This window comes from Pelobates fuscus, chromosome 7 (genome assembly GCF_036172605.1).
Source record: "Pelobates fuscus isolate aPelFus1 chromosome 7, aPelFus1.pri, whole genome shotgun sequence".
In the NCBI taxonomy this organism is placed as follows: Eukaryota; Metazoa; Chordata; class Amphibia; order Anura; family Pelobatidae; genus Pelobates; species Pelobates fuscus.
The window spans coordinates 11,460,734-11,484,024 of NC_086323.1; positions in this window are offsets into that span (position 1 = coordinate 11,460,734).

The following is a 23,291-nucleotide window of genomic DNA, read 5'->3' on the forward strand; positions in this document are numbered from 1 at the left end:
AGAATTTCAAATCTTAGGTCCGAGTAGTCCTATTGAAAGCATACCTGACTGAATTATTTTAATTTGTCTATTTTGACCTTAAAGGGTTAATCCAACCATGATGACCACTACAGTGATCTGAAGTGGTCATGGTAGCATGAGTCAAGTATGTGCAATGTTTCAGCTTGAAATACTGCACATGCCGAGATATTTGTAATTGTGTGCTGGGGATAACTGCAGCCCACAACTGTTCCAGGTTGCCTAATGTGAAATTGGTGCATAAAATACGTCTGTCAACCCATGCTGCACGCTTACAATAGACGCAGGCAGCGCCGCATGCAAGGGGAATCTAGCTCTCCCACCTTCACTCTCCATGCAGGAGTTTTTGTTTTTTTTAAACCCTACCTCCCTTCCCTCACTAGCCTGGAGAGTGCAAATGCCCTCTGAGCTGGCAAAATGGTCCAATCACAAGCTTATCTATGAGAAGCCTGTGATTTGACTGCATGTGGCCCGAGTGACATGAAGTTAAACAATTTTTTATTTAATTTAAACGCAAACCTGTTTTACTTCAAATTGGAAGGGGACGACCTTCTCCACAATGGGGCATAGTAACCCTTTAAACTTAATGTATTTTAAATTCTCACTTGGTGAATAACCCTGGTAGTGTGCACTGGTCAGACTCCTAGTGGCTGAGTGTTTCTCCACATTGGAAACCAACACTTTGTGTGAAGTGATATGTAACGTTTAGATCCCGTTAATAAAAGGACATTTCGAACTTTGCTTTACACTCTCTGTAATCAAGCATGCCATTAGCCTTCCAGCATTTACGGAACTGGACTGTGCAACTATGCACCTATGAATTTTATGTGGCAGGAAGTCCATGGAGTTTTGTTTTGGGGGGGGAGTTTACTGCTGCTGCCCATGGTTGACACAAGAAAATAGTGTGAGAGAGGTAGAGTTGAGGGAAGTTGGAGTGCTGGTTTCCTCGAGCGATTGCTCAGAATTGGTAGACGTGCAGCTAAAAATCCATGTCTCCAACGTGGAAACAAGGTCCTGTAGCTATGCCCGAAACACACGCAGGACCTTGAGTGCAGGAAATGGCAGCAGGTTTTTTGGAGCAAGTCAAAACGTAAAATATGTCTGTAGTCTAAGGCAATTTACTGAAATCCTGAAAACATTGGTACAAGAATGAGTGCAGGATTTGTTAAAGGACGTTGGAGATTCCTTGCAAGGTTGGGGCTGCGGTTCTGCCAATGGAGTTGGGGATTTGGTTGGAGATAATGGGCTCAATGCTGGCAAGTACAGGCAAGTGCTTATCCGTCATGCAATATCATCAGTGCGACATCTGATTGATCCCAAATGTATTATGTAGCATGACCACTAAAAACATAAATATATTTAATAGGATCGATCTTTAGTGTAAAGAAGAACGGGTAGTTCTGAACTTTATGGGCTGGGCCCTTACAGAGACCTGACCTCAACATCAAGTCTGCCTGGGTTTAAAGAGATGATGTTTGGAACAATCTACCTGCTGAGTTCTGTGAAAAAAGAAACCTGTGGGAAAGTGTACCTAGAAGGATGTTGATTTAACCCCTTAAGGACACATGACGTGTGTGACACGTCATGATTCCCTTTTATTCCAGAAGTTTGGTCCTTAAGGGGTTAAAGTAGATTTTTCTTCTCTTCACACGCTTTGCCTTTTGCTAACTGATAAATTATTAGCATTTATATTTTTTAAAGCATTTTTGCCTTAAAGCACAGTGGCTGTCTAAGTATATATTCAAATTATGTATATTATTAACCCTTTTATAAGCCATTCCATGTCAGCAGCCATCCAGCTCTCCCTGTCTGTGACCATATTACTTACCACAGTACTCTCCCTGGCAGTGCCCTTATTCTGACTGTGTCTAAATTACTATCCCTGGCAGTGCTCTCTCTCTGGATGTGCCCACATTACTGTCCATAGCAGTGCCCTCTCTCTGACTGTGTCTATATTACTATCCCTGGCAGGGCGCGCGCTCTCTCTCTCTCTCTCTCTCTCTCTCTCCTCTCCCACCCCCCCTGGCAGGGCTCTCTCTCTGGCTGTGTCTATATTACTATCCCTGGCAGTGCTCTCTCTCTGGCTGTGTCTATATTACTATCCCTGGCAGTGCCCTCTCTCTGGCTGTGTCTATATTACTATCCCTGGCAGTGCTCTCTCTCTGGCTGTGTCTATATTACTATCCCTGGCAGTGCCCTCTCTCTGGCTGTGTCTATATTACTATCCCTGGCAGTGCCCTCTCTCTGGCTGTGTCTATATTACTATCCCTGGCAGTGCCCTTATTCTGGCTGTGTCTATATTACTATCCCTGGCAGGGCTCTCTCTCTCTCTGGCTGTGTCTATATTACTATCCCTGGCAGGGCTCTCTCTCTCTGGCTGTGTCTATATTACTATCCCTGGCAGTGCTCTCTCTCTCTCTCTCTGGCTGTGTCTATATTACTATCCCTGGCAGGGCTCTCTCTCTCTCTCTCTCTCTCTCTGGCTGTGTCTATATTACTATCCCTGGCAGGGCTGTCTCTCTCTGGCTGTGTCTATATTACTATCCCTGGCAGTGCTCTCTCTCTCTCTGGCTGTGTCTATATTACTATCCCTGGCAGGGCTCTCTCTGGCTGTGTCTATATTACTATCCCTGGCAGTGTTCTGGGAGCCAGTGTAGCAGAGAGCTGGTCTCTCACAGACTATCTCCGCTGGTAATCCAAGAGAGGCTCAGGAGCAAGCAGTAAAACCCAAGAGAATAATATCCACGGTTAATAAAGTAATCCAAAAGTATCCCATCACGTTTCCCAATGACTGGACGACACACAGCATCAGGAGCAGAACTGCAGGTTTATTCACACACTCAGCTTTTAAGCAATTCTCCCATGCAAGGGAGACACCCACAATAATTATACAGTACACCAATCATACCTGGGTTACCACCCACACATCTCCTCTCAGTATGACACATAATCCCATTATGCAGGACACATTTCTCCCCGTTTTCTGGATGTACCCCCAATACTGGAGATACACCTTTAAATATTACATCCCCTGATAGCCCCAATTTGGGTGAACTACATACTCAAAAATCACCCAGATCGCATCAGGGGTTCGGGAGTTACAGGGGTATGTTCGTATGACCGACCGCACAGGAGGTAGTAGCCGAAATTAGATCCACACGTTTTGGCCTTGCGGTCGGTCTACTTTCAGAGGGTAAAATTCACGCAAAATACCGGGCTATATGGCTTGGGCTTGGATTCAGATAAATCCCCTTGTTTGTGGGTTTATTTCTAGTTTCTATACGAACTGCTGGAAGTCTGGAGGTCTCAGCAGTGTTTGCGTAGTTGAGTGTCCGATTTGTGTTCCAGACACTCGACGACCAAACACCGCTGATCTTTCGTGTGGCAAGATGGCCGCCGCCACGTGTTCGCATGCCAAACGGGGCAACCTAGAGAACACAGAATACATTCATCTAATTGCTAATGATGTGGTTAGAACATTGATGTGGGAGGTAAATGCGAGGCACACTTCACTCTGGGGAGGTCTGGTTGTTCGGTAGTTTGTTCATATGTCGAACTGAGAAATTTTTACCGAACAACCAGACGAATGCTACATACAATGAATAGATACACAGGGAATATAGCTGAAATAACATTGTAGCAATAAAAACCTTGGGACAGCCCAATGTAATCCGCTACAGCCAGTTTATACAATAAAAACTGAAAATCCAGCGCACTCCATTCTCCCCTAAACAGCAACGTCAGTGTTGACAAATTTAGTTAGTTTTTAAAAAAAACAAAAAAAAACACCTAATCCAGGAACAAAAATTAGGATTTAGTTACATTATTATTTATTTATAAAATATTTTACCAGGAAAGATACATTGAGATTTCTCTCGTTTTCAGTATGTCCTTGAAATCATACATTTCATAAGCTTGTCACAACGTCAATGCACCCCATCTTTGGCAAACTAAATTTGTCAGTACTGAAGTTGCTGTTTAGGGGATAATGGAGTGCGCTGGATTTTCTGTTTTTATTGTATTCTATCTCATATATATATATTATAACGGGTGATACTCGAAAAATTAGAATATCGTGCAAAAGTTCATTTATTTCAGTAATGCAACGTAAAAGGTGAAACTAATATATGAGATAAACGCATTACATGCAAAGCAAGGGATTTGTCATAAGTGCGATGATTATGGCTTACAGCTCATGAAAACCCCAAATCCACAATCTGAGTAAATTAGAATATTGTGAAAAGGTGCAATATTCTAGGCTCACAGTGTCCCACTCTAATCAGCTAAGTAAGCCATAACACCTGCAAAGGGTTTCTGAGCCTTTAAATGGTCTCTCAGTCTGGTTCAGTAGGAATCACAATCATGGGGAAGTCTGCTGATCTGACAGTTGTGCAGAAAACCATCATTGACACCCTCCATAAGGAGGGAAAGCCCCAAAAGGTAATTGCGAAGGGAGTTGGATATTCCCAAAGTGCTGTATCAAAGCACATTAATAGAGAAAATTTATGCCAAACTTACCGTAATTTTCTTTTCCTGGCTATTTCTCATGGCAGCATCACTTATGGGTAGCTCCTCCCTTAGCAGTCACAGGACAGGAATTAATTAGATTAATTAATTAGACTGATAGGTATAAAGAGTCCCTCCTCCCCTTACACCACAGTCCAATTATAAAGCTGAAAATAAGAGAATGGGCAGGAACCCTGATGCTGCCATGAGAAATAGCCAGGAAAAGAAAATTACGGTAAGTCTGTCATAAATTTTCTCTATTCCTGGCTAATCATGGCAGCATCACTTATGGGTAATACCCAAGCTCACTTAATTATAGGGTGGGCGGGGCCGGACCGCCGAGCTGGATGGTTGACAGCGCGACCAGCTCCTGCAGCCTAAGTCCGAATAGGCTTAAAAAAACATGAATCCTGGCACAAAACCATCCGGCAAGGGGGGCCCTCAGCGGGCAGAAAGCCCTGGATCTAGGGTGAGGCTGGCCGAACGGGCTTCAGTCCCCTAGAGGAGGATCCCTCACTGACTCTACCGAGGCCTACTCCGGCGGTGAGCGGGGCGGCGGCCGCTTCCCTGCCGCCTGCCGTTCAGCGCTCAGAGTCAGACCTGCGGGGAACCGGCCCCATACCCCCCCCTATGGACCGGGGGGGTGATCCCGGTCCCCACCCTCGAGACCCGCAAAACCAGCAAGGCAAAACAGCAAGGCCGCCAAGATCCGCACTACAGGCACTGACGCCAAGATGGCGGAGACCATGTGGGATGATGCTGAGACCAGGGCCTGCACAGACTTCTTACCCGCAGCGTCAGTACAACGAGCGGACCATAAACACCTGCAGCACAGATCCTTACTGCAGCCATCCACCTGCAGGCACCCTCGAACCCCAACAAGCCACCCACCTTCGCTAAAGCCACCCTCAGAAGCCTCCAGCGGGGTCCCGGTATTTCCTCCCTCCTCTGGGTAGGGAAACGAAACTTCACACACAAGCATCAGCAGCACACAACCACCACTGCACTGGGGAGCTTACCTGCACAGGGAGAAGCAAACAAGCCATCGCCCAGGCAGCAGGAACACAGCAGAGAACCTGCCCTGCACCCAGCGACCGGCAGCAGACCGGGCATCCTGGTACAACACATCGGCAGCTGAAGGGGGTAACTCTCACCTACCTAAAGAGGGACTTTCTACCACAGAGACGGTCTTGCATACAACCATCTTACCCTCAGGAACTCTGTGCCATTATTGATTGTAATCTGCCACATGCTGGTATACTCCATCCACTAGCGTACCTCTAGACCACCCTGTAGACATGAATAAAATTTAACCAGCCAGTTTCTAGATAACTATTCTCTAAGGGAATCACATAGTATGTTTAACAACTATACCAATATACATCCCTCACTTAAGCATAAGTTAGGCGACACTACATCAAGGGTCCGAAACTAAAGCGACGACGTATACTTTAATTCTTAACCACAAGCTACTGTTACTAACCGTTAGAATAAATCATTAGAACTAACCAGCATGTACCTAGCCTGTTTTATAAATATCATAATAAGTGCGTACCTTCTAAATGCTATATAACAGTTATTCCACTTTATGTCGAATACCAGAGCTTGCATTACTACGTTTATTACTCATAGTGTTATAATATCTATGCTGAAGCCAGTTTCTTTAACTTTAAAAAAAAAGTGCAATTGTCTCTCAGGCCATAACACTGTACACAAATGTTTGACCACGTTAAGCTTGTAGATGCTGTTGTGGCGCTACCAGCCTGTATGTTATTACTTTCTTGCACACCAAAATAAAGAATTAAAAAAAAAAAATTATAGGGTGGGAACATTAAACTCTAGAAAAAACACTGAACAGACTCAATGCCGCAAAGCAATTTAATATCAATGGGATAAGGAAACAGTAGAGAGGACACTCTTCCCAAAGGCAGTGGAAGGAGTATCCACATCCAACTTGTAGTGTTTCAAGAACGTCATCGGGGAAGACCAGGTGGCTGCCCTGCAAATATCATCGTATGGAACCTCTGCCCAATTAGCCCATGAAGTTGACAATGCTCTGGTAGAATGAGTTCTTATCTTTATGGGAGGTAAACGATTTTTTTAGATATATACTTTCCTGATCACTAGTGCAATCCAACGTTTTAATGTAGATAAGGAGGCCGCCTCACCTCTCCTGGCTCCCGAAGGTAAAATGAAGAGTTGGTCAGTTTTTCTGTAAGACTCAGAACGCTAAAGGTACATAGACAGGCAGTTCATGACATCCAAACGTTGCCACCTAACCTCATCTTGCGAAGAAGGATTGGGGTAGAATGCTGGAAGAACCACTTCTTGAGAGAGATGAAACTGAGAGACCACTTTAGGAAGAAACTCGGGTTTTGGCTTCAGGCACACCCTATCATGATAGAAATGTAGACAAGAAGATAAGGTAGAAAATGCTTTAATCTCCGAAATTCTTCTTGCGGAAGTAATTGCCACCAAAAACACAGTTTTATACGTCAGGAGGGTAGCATCCAAACTCTCAAGAGGAACGAACAGATCCTCAGTCAGGTAATCGAGTACCAGAGGAAGGTCCCAAGGAGGGGTAGTAGATCTGGAAGGAGGTCTCAACCTGAACGCTCCCTTGAAGAACCTGGAGATCAAATGATCTGAAATCCATGAGATGTTGCATAAAGCTGAAAGGGCCGAAGACTGAACCCTAAGAGTGCTGAGGCTAAGGCCCTTCTCCAGACCCTCTTGCAGGAACTCCAAGATTTCAGTATTGCGAGGATACAGGAATTCAACGTGTTTGGCCGAAGCCCATTCCCGGAACACATCCCAGATCCTATGGTAGCATGAGGAAGTAGAAGCTTTTCTTGATTGCAAAAGGGTATTGACCGCTGCTTCTGAAAGGCCTAGACGTTGAAGTCTTTCTTTTTCAAGACCCATACCCCCAATTTGAGGCCTTCCGGATGAGGATGGAATATTGGGCCCTGCGATAGCAGATCTTCCATAACAGGAAGAGGCCAAGGCTGTTCCTGGCTCATCACAGACAATAGGGGGAACCAAGGCCTCCAAGGCCAAATCGGAATTATGGCAATAACCTTCTTTCCTTCCGTCCAAATTTTCCGCAGGAACCTGGGTATCATGGGTAGGGGAGGGAACGCATACCCCAGATCGAATGACCAAGGAAGAGAGAGAGCATCCTGGCACATTGCCTGACTGTCCGGGTGGAGAGAGAAGTAATTCTCCACCTGATGATTCTGGGAGGACGCCATCAGGTCGATCTGGGGCATGCCCCACCGATGGGCAATCCATGTAAAGACTGCCGGGTGAAGTTTCCATTCTCCCGGAATAATTTTCTTCCTGCTGAGGAAGTCCGCAGTCACGTTCTCCGAACCTGGAAGATAGATCGCCTTCAGACTCTGAAGATTGGTCATGGCGATTGTCATCAAGGGAGCCAGTTCCTTCAAGAACAATCTGCTTCTTGTGCCCGCTTGATTGTTCACATATGAAGCAACCGCTCTGTTGTCTGTCTTGATTAGCACCCACGAATTTAAGATCCGTGGCAGGAACACCAAGATGGCCCTGGTAACCGCTCTCAGCTCTCTCAGGTTTGAGTGTAGCTGACTCTCTTCTCGGGTCCACTTCCCTTGAGTCCAAGTGGAATTGAAGTGGGCACCCCATCCAAAAGAACTGGCATCTGTTGTAATAACCTTCCAAGGAGGTTCTTCCAACGGGAAGCCTGCTGCCAAATTCTTCTTGTTCTTCCACCAGTTCAACCCTTTCCTCACGGGCAGGGGTAGAGAGCTTTTTTTCTCCCAATCTGTTCCCACTCTGTCGAACTGGAGAAGGAAGCAATTCTGGACCGGACGGAACTTCCACTGGGCCCATTTTACCAACCCAATAGTTGATGTCAAGGAGCCCAGGAGACTCATGACTTCTCTTGCAGAGGCAGTCTCGAAACCTTGTAGCTTCCCTGCTTTGTCTCTGATTTTCGTGACCCTTTCTGGAGACAGGAACACATGGGCAGATACGGTGTTTATCACTGCTCCGAGGAATATGATCGTCTGAGAAGGAATCAGGGAGCTCTTCTCTGCGTTCAGAAGCCAACCATGGTCTTGAAGAATGTTCATAGCCACCAACGTATGATGAGCTACCATCCTTTGGGATGGACCTACGATAAGGATGTCGTCCAGGTAATGGAAGACCTCGATTCCTTTCTCCCTTATGAAGGCTATCAAAGTGACAAGAACTTTCGAGAATGTTCTTGGTGCCAAACTGAGGCCAAACGGAAGTCCCCGGAACTGAAAGTGCCTTCCTAGCGCCCAGAACCTGAGAAACTGCATATGATCTTGGTTTATGGGGATTTGGTAGTAGGCGTCCCTCAAGTCTATGGAGGTCATCCAGTCTCCTCTTTTGACGCTCTTCAAGATGGTCTGTAACGATTCCATTTTGAATGTTCTTACATCGAGCATGGAGTTTACCCCCTCCAAGTTCAAGATGAGATGCCACTTTCCCTGGGGTTTTGGGGCCAAGAACACTGTGGAGTAAACCCCAAGGAACCTTTCCTGTCTTGGAAGTTCTTCCACCACTTTTTGTTCCAGAAGAGTAGAAATGCAGGTCCCCATGGCCCTTCGTTTGGTGCCTGCCAACACCCTGGATTTTTTGAAGAAAGCGGATTTTGGGCGAGAGGAAAATTCTATCCTGTAACCATCCTTTATGATGGAAGTGACCCACATGTTCGAAATATTTTTGGCCCACACGGGGTAGAAGAACTTCAGTCTTCCTCCCACAGTTCCCAGAGGTTCTAGCTCCTCTTCCTCTGGAAGCCTTATTGGAAGAAGAGTGTGAGAAGGATTTCCATGAAGAATTCCTGGAGTACTCCCTTCCCGGCTTATAGCTTCTGCTGTCCCGAAAGGACCGATCCTTGAAGTGCTTATTCTTCCAGGAGGAGGGAAAGCTCTTTCTGCTCACCTGAGGCAAAAACGCTTTTTTCCCATCAGCAGCTTTTTGAATAGATGCTTGAAGTCCAGTGTGAAGTTTCCACGGTCTGTGTTGATTTGGGGAGCCATGTCATCTGCTGGTGTTGGTCCACTGTGCTTCATTAAGTCCAGGGTCAACGCAGCCGTCTACCAGGAGATTTTGGAGCACTATATGGTTCCTTCCGCAGACAAGCTTTATGGGGATGCTTTGTGGCGGAACCAATCTCGCCACTGGCCGCTGGAGAAGCCTGGTCGCCCGCCTCCTGCCGCTGGACTATGGCCCAATGTTAAAAAACTTGTATTTTCCCTGCAGAAAGGCTTATTCGTGCCTTTCTGCCTGGGCGTTCGGTAGATTGAATTCTCCGAACAAACTACCGACCGATCGACCACCTGGGAACTGAAGAGTGCCATCAATTAACCGTAGCTTAATCGACGAATGCTGGGTGGCCTTTGTTCGTTTGCCGAACACGTGGCAGCGGCCATTTTAAACTCCCGAATGGCCACGATGTTCAGCTCCAAATGTATGGAACTCAAAACGGACACTTATTTGCACAAACACTGCTGAGCATCCCGACTACCCTTCTCCAGCAAAGAAACGAACACCGGTTCGTTTCGGGACTTTCATTATGAGCACAATGTTACCCCAGATAGTTATGCCATGGAGCCCATTCGTATACCAAAAGACTGTATGAAAGAATTTGGCTCCATGGCGATTGAACTATGTGTATGTTATCTGAGCGCCATTCAGTAATAATGTGTGCTCAGATCTAAGCTATCTGGGGATATGTTGAATGTATGTTTTGTGTAATATTTGCAACATTGTATATTTTTCTGTCTTTTTGGTAACTTGCTTAATGAAGTTTGCCTCCCAATTATCTCCAGGACTGAGAGGAGGGATTGCAAAGCATTGTGGGATTTGTTTAAATGTGTAAGCTTGTGATTTGTCATTTTATCCTTTGTGTCCCAGTTTCCCATCTGGTCCCCTAGGGGAGTGTCCACCAGGTGGGAGACCTGCATAAAAGCCGGGCAGGTAGCCCCAGTAAATCAGTTCTGCTTGATCCTCAAACAAAGTGTCGTCTTGTTCTTGAGAGGAATTGGATTGGATGCTGTTATAGTGCGACTGCCAGGAGTGTAAATTGTTCATATGGTGTTTCCTGTTCGGCTGTTTAACAGCATTCGTGTGTTTCCTGTTCGGGAGTTGGAGGATTGGTATGGCTCCAGTTTGGGATTTGGAGAATTTGTGTGTTTGCAGTTCGGGGGATTGGTGATTGCAGTAGCTGCCTGTGCATCTGAAAGGGGAATATATTGCCTAAACGGTTTTTAACCTCTTGTGTGCAAAACGGTCCGTTACATGCTTCATTTTCCAGCAGGACTTGGCACTTGCCCACACTGCCAAAGCACCAAAGCCTGTTTCAATGATCATGGGATTACTGTGCTTGATTGGCCAGCAAACTCGCCTGACCTGAACCCCATAGAGAATCTATGGGGCATTGCCAAGAGAAAGATGAGAGACATGAGACCGAACAATGCAGAAGAGCTGAAGGCCGCTATTGAAGTATCCTGGTCTTCCATATCACCTCAGCAGTGCCACAGGCTGATAGCTTCCATGCCACGCTGCATTGATGCAGTAATTGCTGCAAAAGGGGCCCAAACCAAGTACTGAGTCCATATGCATGCATATATTTTTCAGAGGTCCGATATTGTTCTAGGTACACTCCTTGTTTTATTGATTGCATGTAATATTCTAATTTACTGAGATTGTTGATTTGGGGTTTTCAAGAACTGTAAGCCATAATCATCGCACTTATGACAAATCACGTCTTGAACCATCTTGCTTTGCATGTAATGCGTCTATATCATATATTAGTTTCCCCTTTTACGTTGCATTACTGAAATAAATGAACTTTTGCACAATATTCTAATTTTTCAAGTATCACCTGTATTTGGGAGTCTAGCTAACACCTCGGTTTTGCACCCCTCCCTGTCCCAGGTGCCTCATCCCAGGGCCCTATTAAGCCTTGTACCGCAGAGAACTCTAGGTGGATTTTTTTCACCAAGTAAGTAGCAGACACTAGGCTGGTAGTGTTGGACCTGCCAAAGATGGGGTACATTGACGTTGTGGCAGGCTTATGCAATGTATGATCATATAATGTAACTAAACCCCCATTGTTTTTTCCTGGATTAGGTGTTTTTAAAAAAAACTAAAAAAACAAACTAAGTCTGTCAGCACTGAAGTTGCTGTTTAACCCCTTAAGGACACATGACATGTGTGACATGTCACGATTCCCTTTTATTCCAGAAGTTTGGTCCTTAAGGGATAATTGAGTGAGCTGGAGTTTCTGTTTTTATTATATTACTTTCCCTGCCAGTGCCCTCTCTCTGGCTGTGTCTATATTACTATCCATGGCAGTGCCCTCTCTCTCTCTGGCTGTGTCTATATTACTATCCCTGGCAGTGCCCTCTCTCTCTCTGGCTGTCTATATTACTATCCCTGGCAGTGCCCTCTCTCTCTGGCTGTGTCTATATTACTATCCCTGGCAGTGCTCTCTCTCTCTGGCTGTGTCTATATTACTATCCCTGGCAGTGCCCTCTCTCTCTCTGGCTGTCTATATTACTATCCCTGGCAGGGCTCTTTCTCTATCTCTGGCTGTGTCTATATTACTATCCCTGGCAGTGCGCTCTCTCTCTCTCTCTCTCTCTCTCTCGTTCTCTCTCTCGTTTTCTCTCTCTCTCTCTCTCTCTCTCTCTCGTTTTCTCTCTCTCTCTCTCTCTCTCTCGTTCTCTCTCTCTCTCTCTCTTGTTTTCTCTCTCTCGTTCTCTCTGGCTGTGTCTATTACTATCCCTGGCAGTGCGTTCTCCCTCTCGTTCTCTCTCTTGTTCTCTCTCTCTCCTCTCCCTGGCAGTGTGCTCTCTCTCTCTCTCTCTCTCTCTCTCTCTCTCTCTCTCTCTCTCTCTCTCGTTCTCTCTCTCTGGCTGTGTCTATATTACTATCCCTGACAGTGCACTTTCTCTCTCTCTCTCGTTCTCTCTCTCTCTCTCGTTTTCTCTCTCTCGTTCTCTCTCTCTCTCGTTTTTATTATATTACTATCCCCTGGCAGGGCTCTCTGTCTCTCTCTCTCTCTCTCTCTCTGGCTGTGTCTATATTACTATCCCTGGCAGTGCTCTCTCTCTGGATGTGCCCATATTACTATCCATAGCAGTGCCCTCTCTCTGGCTGTGTCTATATTACTATCCCTGGCAGCAGGGCCGGATTAACATAGGGGCTGATGGAGCTGCAGCTCCAGGCCCAGGCCCAGGCCCAGGCCCATGGAATAGGCCCATTTAAAAAAAAAAAAAAATTGTTTTACTAGGGTACACTAGGAGACCTGGGGACACTAGGAAACATGGGGACACTTGGAAACATGGGGACACTGAGACACTAAGGGACACTGTGAGACATGGGGATGCTGAGACACATGGGGATACTGTGAGACATAGGGACATTGGGATACACATTGGGATGCGGAGACGCTAGGGACACAGTGTCCCCGTGTCCCCTAGTCTCCCAGTGTCTGTGTCCCTAGTGTCTCAGTGTCCCCATGTATTCTAGTGTCCCTAAATGTCTGTGTCCCCCTGTCTCCCAGTGTCTACATGTCCCCCAGCCAGTGCCCCTAGTGTCTGTGTCCCCATGTCTTCCAGTGTTCTTATGTCTCCCAGCCAGTGTCCCTAGTGTCTGTGTCTCCATGTCTCTCAGTGTCTCTAGTGTCCCCATGTCTCCCAGTGTCCCCAAATGTCTGTGTCATCATGCCTCCCAGCCAGTGTCCCTAGTGTCTCAGTATCCCCATGTATCCCAGTGTCCCCTAGTCTCGCAGTGTCTGTGTTATTGTGAGGAGCAGGTTTGAAGGTAAATCTGGAGCCAGGAACTGAAGTCTCTTTTGTATTTCTTACTTTAACGGCTCTCGTTTCCTGCTTTTCCTGGAATGTAAGACAGTCTTAGTCTTTTTCTCAGGTGATATGCAGCAGCTTGATTGCAGTAAGAAAGAAACAGATTTGCATAGTTCCAAGAGACTTTCAGTAATGAGTGTTAGAATATTGGTTAACCCTGTAGTCTCCGATTTAAGGCCTTTACATTGAAGTTAATGTTTTTATTAAAAGACTTCATATCCTTGCTCATGTGAACCTGCTTCAGGCTTACCTTCAAACCTGCTCCTAACAATAACCTGCTCCACCCTTACCTATACTTCAAACCAGCCTGCCTCTGTAACCAGCCTTCCACTGTTACCAGCCTGCCTTTGTTACCTGGAAATTACAGACATTCATTATTATGTGCAAGTAACCTGTTCTGTGGTAAGTACCCTGTGGCATATTGCCTAAAGTCTGTTTTCATTCAAGTTTCATAATATGTCTAAAAACTCTAATAAAGTACCTGAAGTCAACCCTGACATAAGTCTCCTATCTGACCTGCACAAGATCATGACAATATCTCCCAGCATCTATGTCCCCATGTCTCTTTGTCCCTAGTGTATGTGTCCCTATTTCTACCAGTGTCCACAAATGTCTCAGTGTCCCCATGTCTCCCAGTGTCCCCATATCTGTATTCACAAGTGTCTCAGTGCCCCATGTCTCCCAATGTCCCCATGTCTCACTGTGACACTGTGGGAGAAATGGGGACACTGAGACACTGGGAGACTAGGGGACTGGGCCAGTGGTGTATCTTGGTTTTGTGCTGCCCTAGGCAGGACAAAACTCAGACACCCCCCCCCCGCGCGCACGCGCGCCACCCCCACCCAACCCTTCCCCCCTGCCCCGCCTTCTAAATACACACACATTCACTGACAGATACGCATACACTAGCTAACAGACACACACAGTCAGACACACACAGTCGGACACACACAGTCGGACACACACACACACACACTAACAAACACACACAGTCGGACACACACACCAACAGACACACACAGTGAGACACACACACCAACAAACACACACAGTTGGACACACACACTAACAAACACACACAGTCGGACACACACACACACACTAACAAACACACACAGTCAGACACACACAGTCGGACACACACACACTAACAGACACACACACTAACAAACACACACAGTCTGACACACACACTAACAGACACACACACACACACACTAACAGACACACACACACACACACACACACTAACAGACACACACACTATCAGACACACACAGTCAGAGACACACACACTCACATTAACACATTTTTATTTTTTTTATTTACTCCCCCCCCCCTCCTACCTTTGGGAATGCTGGGGGTGGGGGGGGTTCTCCAATTCCCTGGTGGTCAAGTGGCTGCAGGACGGCACTGGCGGGCAGGCTGGGCGGCCGGCGAGGGAGCTCTTCCCCTGAGCTCTCTGCTCAGCTCACTCGCGCGCCGCCCGCAGAGTGAGGCTGGGAGGCGGAGCCGGAATATGACGTCATATTCCGGCTCCCAGTCTCACTCTGCGGGCGGCGCGCGAGGGAGCTGAGCAGAGAGCTCAGGGGAAGAGCTCCCTCGCCGGCCGCCCAGCAACCAGCAACCAGCCCAGCATGTCTGTTAGCCGCAAGGCTAACAAGACATTTGCCTTGGGCATTTGGGGGCGGCGTTTTTTGCCGCCCCCTGGAAAATGCCGCCCAAGGCAAATGCCTTGTTTGCCTCGCGGCTAATACGCCCCTGGACTGGGCAACATTGACACTGTGATACATAGGGACACTGATGCCAGGCTGGCCTTCCAATTCTTTGGACAGACATGGGCATGTTCGCCCCTTTTTGCAGTTCTGGTCACGTGATTCACGTCAGTTGCCCACCCTTTTAACCTGCCCATTGACTTCCTGCTTCACTGGACACTGCTGTTAAGGGGGTATGGATTCACTTGAAAGATGAAAGCACATTAGAATGAGATTAGCATAGGTGTTTTCTCATAGCTGCACCCTATGAGTTTCCCTCCAATACCATCTCCATCAGATACACGACACTTGAGAGGTATGTGTTTTTGGCAGGGCTCGAGTAAACTGGCTCAGGTAAAAGCGCTTTAGGGAGGAATTTCCACTGAAGTCCACAGGGCTGGAGCTTGAACCTCCAAATGCAGGAGAAATAGAGCAGGCAAAACACCAATTTTTAGAAAGATATCAAATGAATTATTTATTAAAAAGCATTTAAAATCTTACATTCCAAATTGGATAATGTCAGCATCAAGCACAACGCGTTTCAACGTCACAGTACGTCTTCCTCAGGTGCTATATTTGACTCATTTTACATTGCAGTATTATACTATGCTCTGTTTTGTTTATTATGTATAGGAGCTTAACTGATACAGACCTATTATAATAAGGTATTTACCCTTATCTTATACATATAACTTTGGGATATACCACTAATATATTATTGCGTGTATTTATCACGAGCGCTGCACACCTTTTTTGTATTCATTATACACATTCTGCACTCACTACAAACACACAGCATTCATTATACACACTCTGCACTCACTACAAACACACTACATTTCTTATTCATACTCTGCATTCACTACAAACACACTACATTCATTATACACACCCTGCACTGCACTATATGCATAGGAGTGTAATTTTTTTTTTTTTAAGGGGGGGCGGGACTCTTGGGTGAGTTCCCACACTTTTTTTCCCAGGACTTGACCCCTGGTTTTTGGTCGATAAGATTCTGTTATTAGGCCCCATCATAATTGTCAGCACCAGGCCCCCCGGGCTCTTAATCTGGCCCTGCCTGGCAGTGCCCTTATTCTGGCTGTGCCCATATTACTATCCCTGGCAGTGCCCTCTCTCTCTGGCTGTGTCTATATTACTATCCCTGGCAGGGCTCTCTCTCTATCTGGCTGTGCCTATATTACTATCCCTGGCAGGGCTCTCTCTCTCTTTCTCTCTCTCTTTCTCTCTCTCTCTGGCTGTCTATATTACTATCCCTGGCAGGGCTCTCTCTCTCTCTCTCTCTCTCCTCTCCCTGGCAGTGTGCGCTCTCGCTCTCTCTCTCTCTCTCTCTCTCGTTCTCTCTCTCTGGCTGTGTCTATATTACTATCCCTGACAGTGCACTTTCTCTCTCTCTCGTTCTCTCTCTCTCTCGCTCTTTCTCTCTCTATATTACTATCCCTGGCAGGGCTCTCTCTCTCTTGTTCTCTCTCTCTCTCTCGTTCTCTCTCTCTCTCTCGTTCTCTCTCTCTCTCTCATTCTCTCTCTCTCTCTCGTTCTCTCTCTCTCTCTCTCTCTCTCTTGCTGTGTCTATATTACTATCCCTGGCAGGGCTCTCTCTCTATCTGGCTGTGTCTATATTACTATCCCTGGCAGGGCTCGCTCTCTCTCTCTCTCTCTCTCTCTCTCTCTCTCTCTGGCTCTCTATATTACTATCCCTGGCAGGGCTCTCTCTCTCTCTCTCTCTGGCTGTCTATATTACTATCCCTGGCAGGGCTCTCTCTTTCTGGCTGTGTCTATATTACTATCCCTGGCAGTGCTCTCTCTCTCTGGCTGTGCCTATATTACTATCCCTGACAGCTCTCTCTCTCTCTCTCTCTCTCTCTCTCTCTCTCGCTGTCTATATTACTATCCCTGGCAGGGCTCTCTCTCTCTCTCTCTCTCTCTCTCTCTCTCTCTCTCTCTGGCTGTCTATATTACTATCCCTGGCAGTGCTCTCTCTCTCTGGCTGTGCCTATATTACTATCCCTGACAGGGCTCTCTCTCTCTCTCTCTCTCTCTCTCTCTCTCTCTCTCTGGCTGTCTATATTACTATCCCTGGCAGGGCTCTCTCTCTCTCTCTCTCTCTCTCTCTCTCTCTCTCTCTCGTTCTCTCTCTCTGGCTGTGTCTATATTACTATCCCTGACAGTGCACTTTCTCTCTCTCTCTCGTTCTCTCTCTCTCTCTCGTTTTCTCTCTCTCGTTCTCTCTCTCTCTCGTTTTTATTATATTACTATCCCCTGGCAGGGCTCTCTGTCTCTCTCTCTCTCTCTCTCTCTGGCTGTGTCTATATTACTATCCCTGGCAGTGCTCTCTCTCTGGATGTGCCCATATTACTATCCATAGCAGTGCCCTCTCTCTGGCTGTGTCTATATTACTATCCCTGGCAGCAGGGCCGGATTAACATAGGGGCTGATGGAGCTGCAGCTCCAGGCCCAGGCCCAGGCCCAGGCCCAGGCCCATGGAATAGGCCCATTTAAAAAAAAAAAAAAATTGTTTTACTAGGGTACACTAGGAGACCTGGGGACACTAGGAAACATGGGGACACTTGGAAACATGGGGACACTGAGACACTAAGGGACACTGTGAGACATGGGGATGCTGAGACACATGGGGATACTGTGAGACATAGGGACATTGGGATACACATTGGGATGCGGAGACGCTAGGGACACAGTGTCCCCGTGTCCCCTAGTCTCCCAGTGTCTGTGTCCCTAGTGTCTCAGTGTCCCCATGTATTCTAGTGTCCCTAAATGTCTGTGTCCCCCTGTCTCCCAGTGTCTACATGTCCCCCAGCCAGTGCCCCTAGTGTCTGTGTCCCCATGTCTTCCAGTGTTCTTATGTCTCCCAGCCAGTGTCCCTAGTGTCTGTGTCTCCATGTCTCTCAGTGTCTCTAGTGTCCCCATGTCTCCCAGTGTCCCCAAATGTCTGTGTCATCATGCCTCCCAGCCAGTGTCCCTAGTGTCTCAGTATCCCCATGTATCCCAGTGTCCCCTAGTCTCGCAGTGTCTGTGTTATTGTGAGGAGCAGGTTTGAAGGTAAATCTGGAGCCAGGAACTGAAGTCTCTTTTGTATTTCTTACTTTAACGGCTCTCGTTTCCTGCTTTTCCTGGAATGTAAGACAGTCTTAGTCTTTTTCTCAGGTGATATGCAGCAGCTTGATTGCAGTAAGAAAGAAACAGATTTGCATAGTTCCAAGAGACTTTCAGTAATGAGTGTTAGAATATTGGTTAACCCTGTAGTCTCCGATTTAAGGCCTTTACATTGAAGTTAATGTTTTTATTAAAAGACTTCATATCCTTGCTCATGTGAACCTGCTTCAGGCTTACCTTCAAACCTGCTCCTAACAATAACCTGCTCCACCCTTACCTATACTTCAAACCAGCCTGCCTCTGTAACCAGCCTTCCACTGTTACCAGCCTGCCTTTGTTACCTGGAAATTACAGACATTCATTATTATGTGCAAGTAACCTGTTCTGTGGTAAGTACCCTGTGGCATATTGCCTAAAGTCTGTTTTCATTCAAGTTTCATAATATGTCTAAAAACTCTAATAAAGTACCTGAAGTCAACCCTGACATAAGTCTCCTATCTGACCTGCACAAGATCATGACAATATCTCCCAGCATCTATGTCCCCATGTCTCTTTGTCCCTAGTGTATGTGTCCCTATTTCTACCAGTGTCCACAAATGTCTCAGTGTCCCCATGTCTCCCAGTGTCCCCATATCTGTATTCACAAGTGTCTCAGTGCCCCATGTCTCCCAATGTCCCCATGTCTCACTGTGACACTGTGGGAGAAATGGGGACACTGAGACACTGGGAGACTAGGGGACTGGGCCAGTGGTGTATCTTGGTTTTGTGCTGCCCTAGGCAGGACAAAACTCAGACACCCCCCCCCCCGCGCGCACGCGCGCCACCCCCACCCAACCCTTCCCCCCTGCCCCGCCTTCTAAATACACACACATTCACTGACAGATACGCATACACTAGCTAACAGACACACACAGTCAGACACACACAGTCGGACACACACAGTCGGACACACACAGTCGGACACACACACACACACACTAACAAACACACACAGTCGGACACACACACCAACAGACACACACAGTGAGACACACACACCAACAAACACACACAGTTGGACACACACACTAACAAACACACACAGTCGGACACACACACACACACACTAACAAACACACACAGTCAGACACACACAGTCGGACACACACACACTAACAGACACACACACTAACAAACACACACAGTCTGACACACACACTAACAGACACACACACACACACACTAACAGACACACACACACACACACACTAACAGACACACACACTATCAGACACACACAGTCAGAGACACACACACTCACATTAACACATTTTTTTTTTTTATTTACTCCCCCCCCCCTCCTACCTTTGGGAATGCTGGGGGTGGGGGGGGTTCTCCAATTCCCTGGTGGTCAAGTGGCTGCAGGACGGCACTGGCGGGCAGGCTGGGCGGCCGGCGAGGGAGCTCTTCCCCTGAGCTCTCTGCTCAGCTCACTCGCGCGCCGCCCGCAGAGTGAGGCTGGGAGGCGGAGCCGGAATATGACGTCATATTCCGGCTCCCAGTCTCACTCTGCGGGCGGCGCGCGAGGGAGCTGAGCAGAGAGCTCAGGGGAAGAGCTCCCTCGCCGGCCGCCCAGCAACCAGCAACCAGCCCAGCATGTCTGTTAGCCGCAAGGCTAACAAGACATTTGCCTTGGGCATTTGGGGGCGGCGTTTTTTGCCGCCCCCTGGAAAATGCCGCCCAAGGCAAATGCCTTGTTTGCCTCGCGGCTAATACGCCCCTGGACTGGGCAACATTGACACTGTGATACATAGGGACACTGATGCCAGGCTGGCCTTCCAATTCTTTGGACAGACATGGGCATGTTCGCCCCTTTTTGCAGTTCTGGTCACGTGATTCACGTCAGTTGCCCACCCTTTTAACCTGCCCATTGACTTCCTGCTTCACTGGACACTGCTGTTAAGGGGGTATGGATTCACTTGAAAGATGAAAGCACATTAGAATGAGATTAGCATAGGTGTTTTCTCATAGCTGCACCCTATGAGTTTCCCTCCAATACCATCTCCATCAGATACACGACACTTGAGAGGTATGTGTTTTTGGCAGGGCTCGAGTAAACTGGCTCAGGTAAAAGCGCTTTAGGGAGGAATTTCCACTGAAGTCCACAGGGCTGGAGCTTGAACCTCCAAATGCAGGAGAAATAGAGCAGGCAAAACACCAATTTTTAGAAAGATATCAAATGAATTATTTATTAAAAAGCATTTAAAATCTTACATTCCAAATTGGATAATGTCAGCATCAAGCACAACGCGTTTCAACGTCACAGTACGTCTTCCTCAGGTGCTATATTTGACTCATTTTACATTGCAGTATTATACTATGCTCTGTTTTGTTTATTATGTATAGGAGCTTAACTGATACAGACCTATTATAATAAGGTATTTACCCTTATCTTATACATATAACTTTGGGATATACCACTAATATATTATTGCGTGTATTTATCACGAGCGCTGCACACCTTTTTTGTATTCATTATACACATTCTGCACTCACTACAAACACACAGCATTCATTATACACACTCTGCACTCACTACAAACACACTACATTTCTTATTCATACTCTGCATTCACTACAAACACACTACATTCATTATACACACCCTGCACTGCACTATATGCATAGGAGTGTAATTTTTTTTTTTTTAAGGGGGGGCGGGACTCTTGGGTGAGTTCCCACACTTTTTTTCCCAGGACTTGACCCCTGGTTTTTGGTCGATAAGATTCTGTTATTAGGCCCCATCATAATTGTCAGCACCAGGCCCCCCGGGCTCTTAATCTGGCCCTGCCTGGCAGTGCCCTTATTCTGGCTGTGCCCATATTACTATCCCTGGCAGTGCCCTCTCTCTCTGGCTGTGTCTATATTACTATCCCTGGCAGGGCTCTCTCTCTATCTGGCTGTGCCTATATTACTATCCCTGGCAGGGCTCTCTCTCTCTTTCTCTCTCTCTTTCTCTCTCTCTCTGGCTGTCTATATTACTATCCCTGGCAGGGCTCTCTCTCTCTCTCTCTCTCTCCTCTCCCTGGCAGTGTGCGCTCTCGCTCTCTCTCTCTCTCTCTCTCTCGTTCTCTCTCTCTGGCTGTGTCTATATTACTATCCCTGACAGTGCACTTTCTCTCTCTCTCGTTCTCTCTCTCTCTCGCTCTTTCTCTCTCTATATTACTATCCCTGGCAGGGCTCTCTCTCTCTTGTTCTCTCTCTCTCTCTCGTTCTCTCTCTCTCTCTCGTTCTCTCTCTCTCTCTCATTCTCTCTCTCTCTCTCTCTCGTTCTCTCTCTCTCTCTCTCTCTCTCTTGCTGTGTCTATATTACTATCCCTGGCAGGGCTCTCTCTCTATCTGGCTGTGTCTATATTACTATCCCTGGCAGGGCTCGCTCTCTCTCTCTCTCTCTCTCTCTCTCTCTCTCTCTCTCTCTCTCTCTCTCTGGCTCTCTATATTACTATCCCTGGCAGGGCTCTCTCTCTCTCTCTCTCTGGCTGTCTATATTACTATCCCTGGCAGGGCTCTCTCTTTCTGGCTGTGTCTATATTACTATCCCTGGCAGTGCTCTCTCTCTCTGGCTGTGCCTATATTACTATCCCTGACAGCTCTCTCTCTCTCTCTCTCTCTCTCTCTCTCTCTCGCTGTCTATATTACTATCCCTGGCAGGGCTCTCTCTCTCTCTCTCTCTCTCTCTCTCTGGCTGTCTATATTACTATCCCTGGCAGTGCTCTCTCTCTCTGGCTGTGCCTATATTACTATCCCTGACAGGGCTCTCTCTCTCTCTCTCTCTCTCTCTCTCTCTCTCTGGCTGTCTATATTACTATCCCTGGCAGGGCTCTCTCTCTCTCTCTCTCTCTCTCTCTCTCTCTCTCTGGCTGTCTATATTACTATCCCTGGCAGTGCTCTCTCTCTGGCTGTGCCTATATTACTATCCCTGACAGGGCTCTCTCTTTCTGGCTGTGTCTATATTACTATCCCTGGCAGTGCTCTCTCTCTCTGGCTGTGCCTATATTACTATCCCTGACAGGTCTCTCTCTCTCTCTCTCTGGCTGTCTATATTACTATCCCTGGCAGGGCTCTCTCTCTCTCTCTCTCTCTCTCTCTGGCTGTCTATATTACTATCCCTGGCAGTGCTCCCTCTCTCTGGCTGTGCCTATATTACTATCCCTGACAGGGCTCTCTCTCTCTCTCTCTCTCTCTCTCTCTCTCTCTCTCTCTGGCTGTGTCTATATTACTATCCCTGGCAGGGCTCTCTCTCTCTCTCTCTCTCTCTCTCTCTGGCTGCCTATAGTACTATCCCTGGCAAGGCTCTCTCTCTCTCTCTCTCTCTCTCTCTGGCTGTCTATATTACTATCCCTGGCAGTGCTCTCTCTCTCTGGCTGTGCCTATATTACTATCCCTGGCAGTCCTCTCTCTCTCTGGCTGTGTCTATATTACTATCCCTGACAGGTCTCTCTCTCTCTCTCTCTCTCTCTGGCTGTCTATAGTACTATCCCTGGCAGGGCTCTCTCTCTCTCTCTCTCTCTCTCTCTCTCGCTGTCTATATTACTATCCCTGGCAGTGCTCTCTTTCTCTGGCTGTGTCTATATTACTATCCCTGGCAGTCCTCTTTCTCTCTGGCTGTGTCTATATTACTATCCCTGGCAGGGCTCTCTCTCTCTCTCTCTCTCTCTCTCTCTCTCTCTCTCTCTCTCTCTCTCTCTCTCTGTGTGTGTCTATATTGCTATCCCTGGCAGTGCTCTCTCTCTCTCTGGCTGTGTCTATATTACTATCCCTGGCAGGGCTCTCTCTCTCTCTCTCTCTCTCTCTCTCTGGCTGTGTCTATATTACTATCCCTGGCAGGGTTCTCTCTCTCTCTCTCGCTGTCTATAGTACTATCCCTGGCAGGGCTCTCTCTCTCTCTCTCTCTCTCTGGCTGTGTCTATATTACTCTCTCTGGCTGTGTCTATATTACTATCCCTGGCAGGGCTCTATC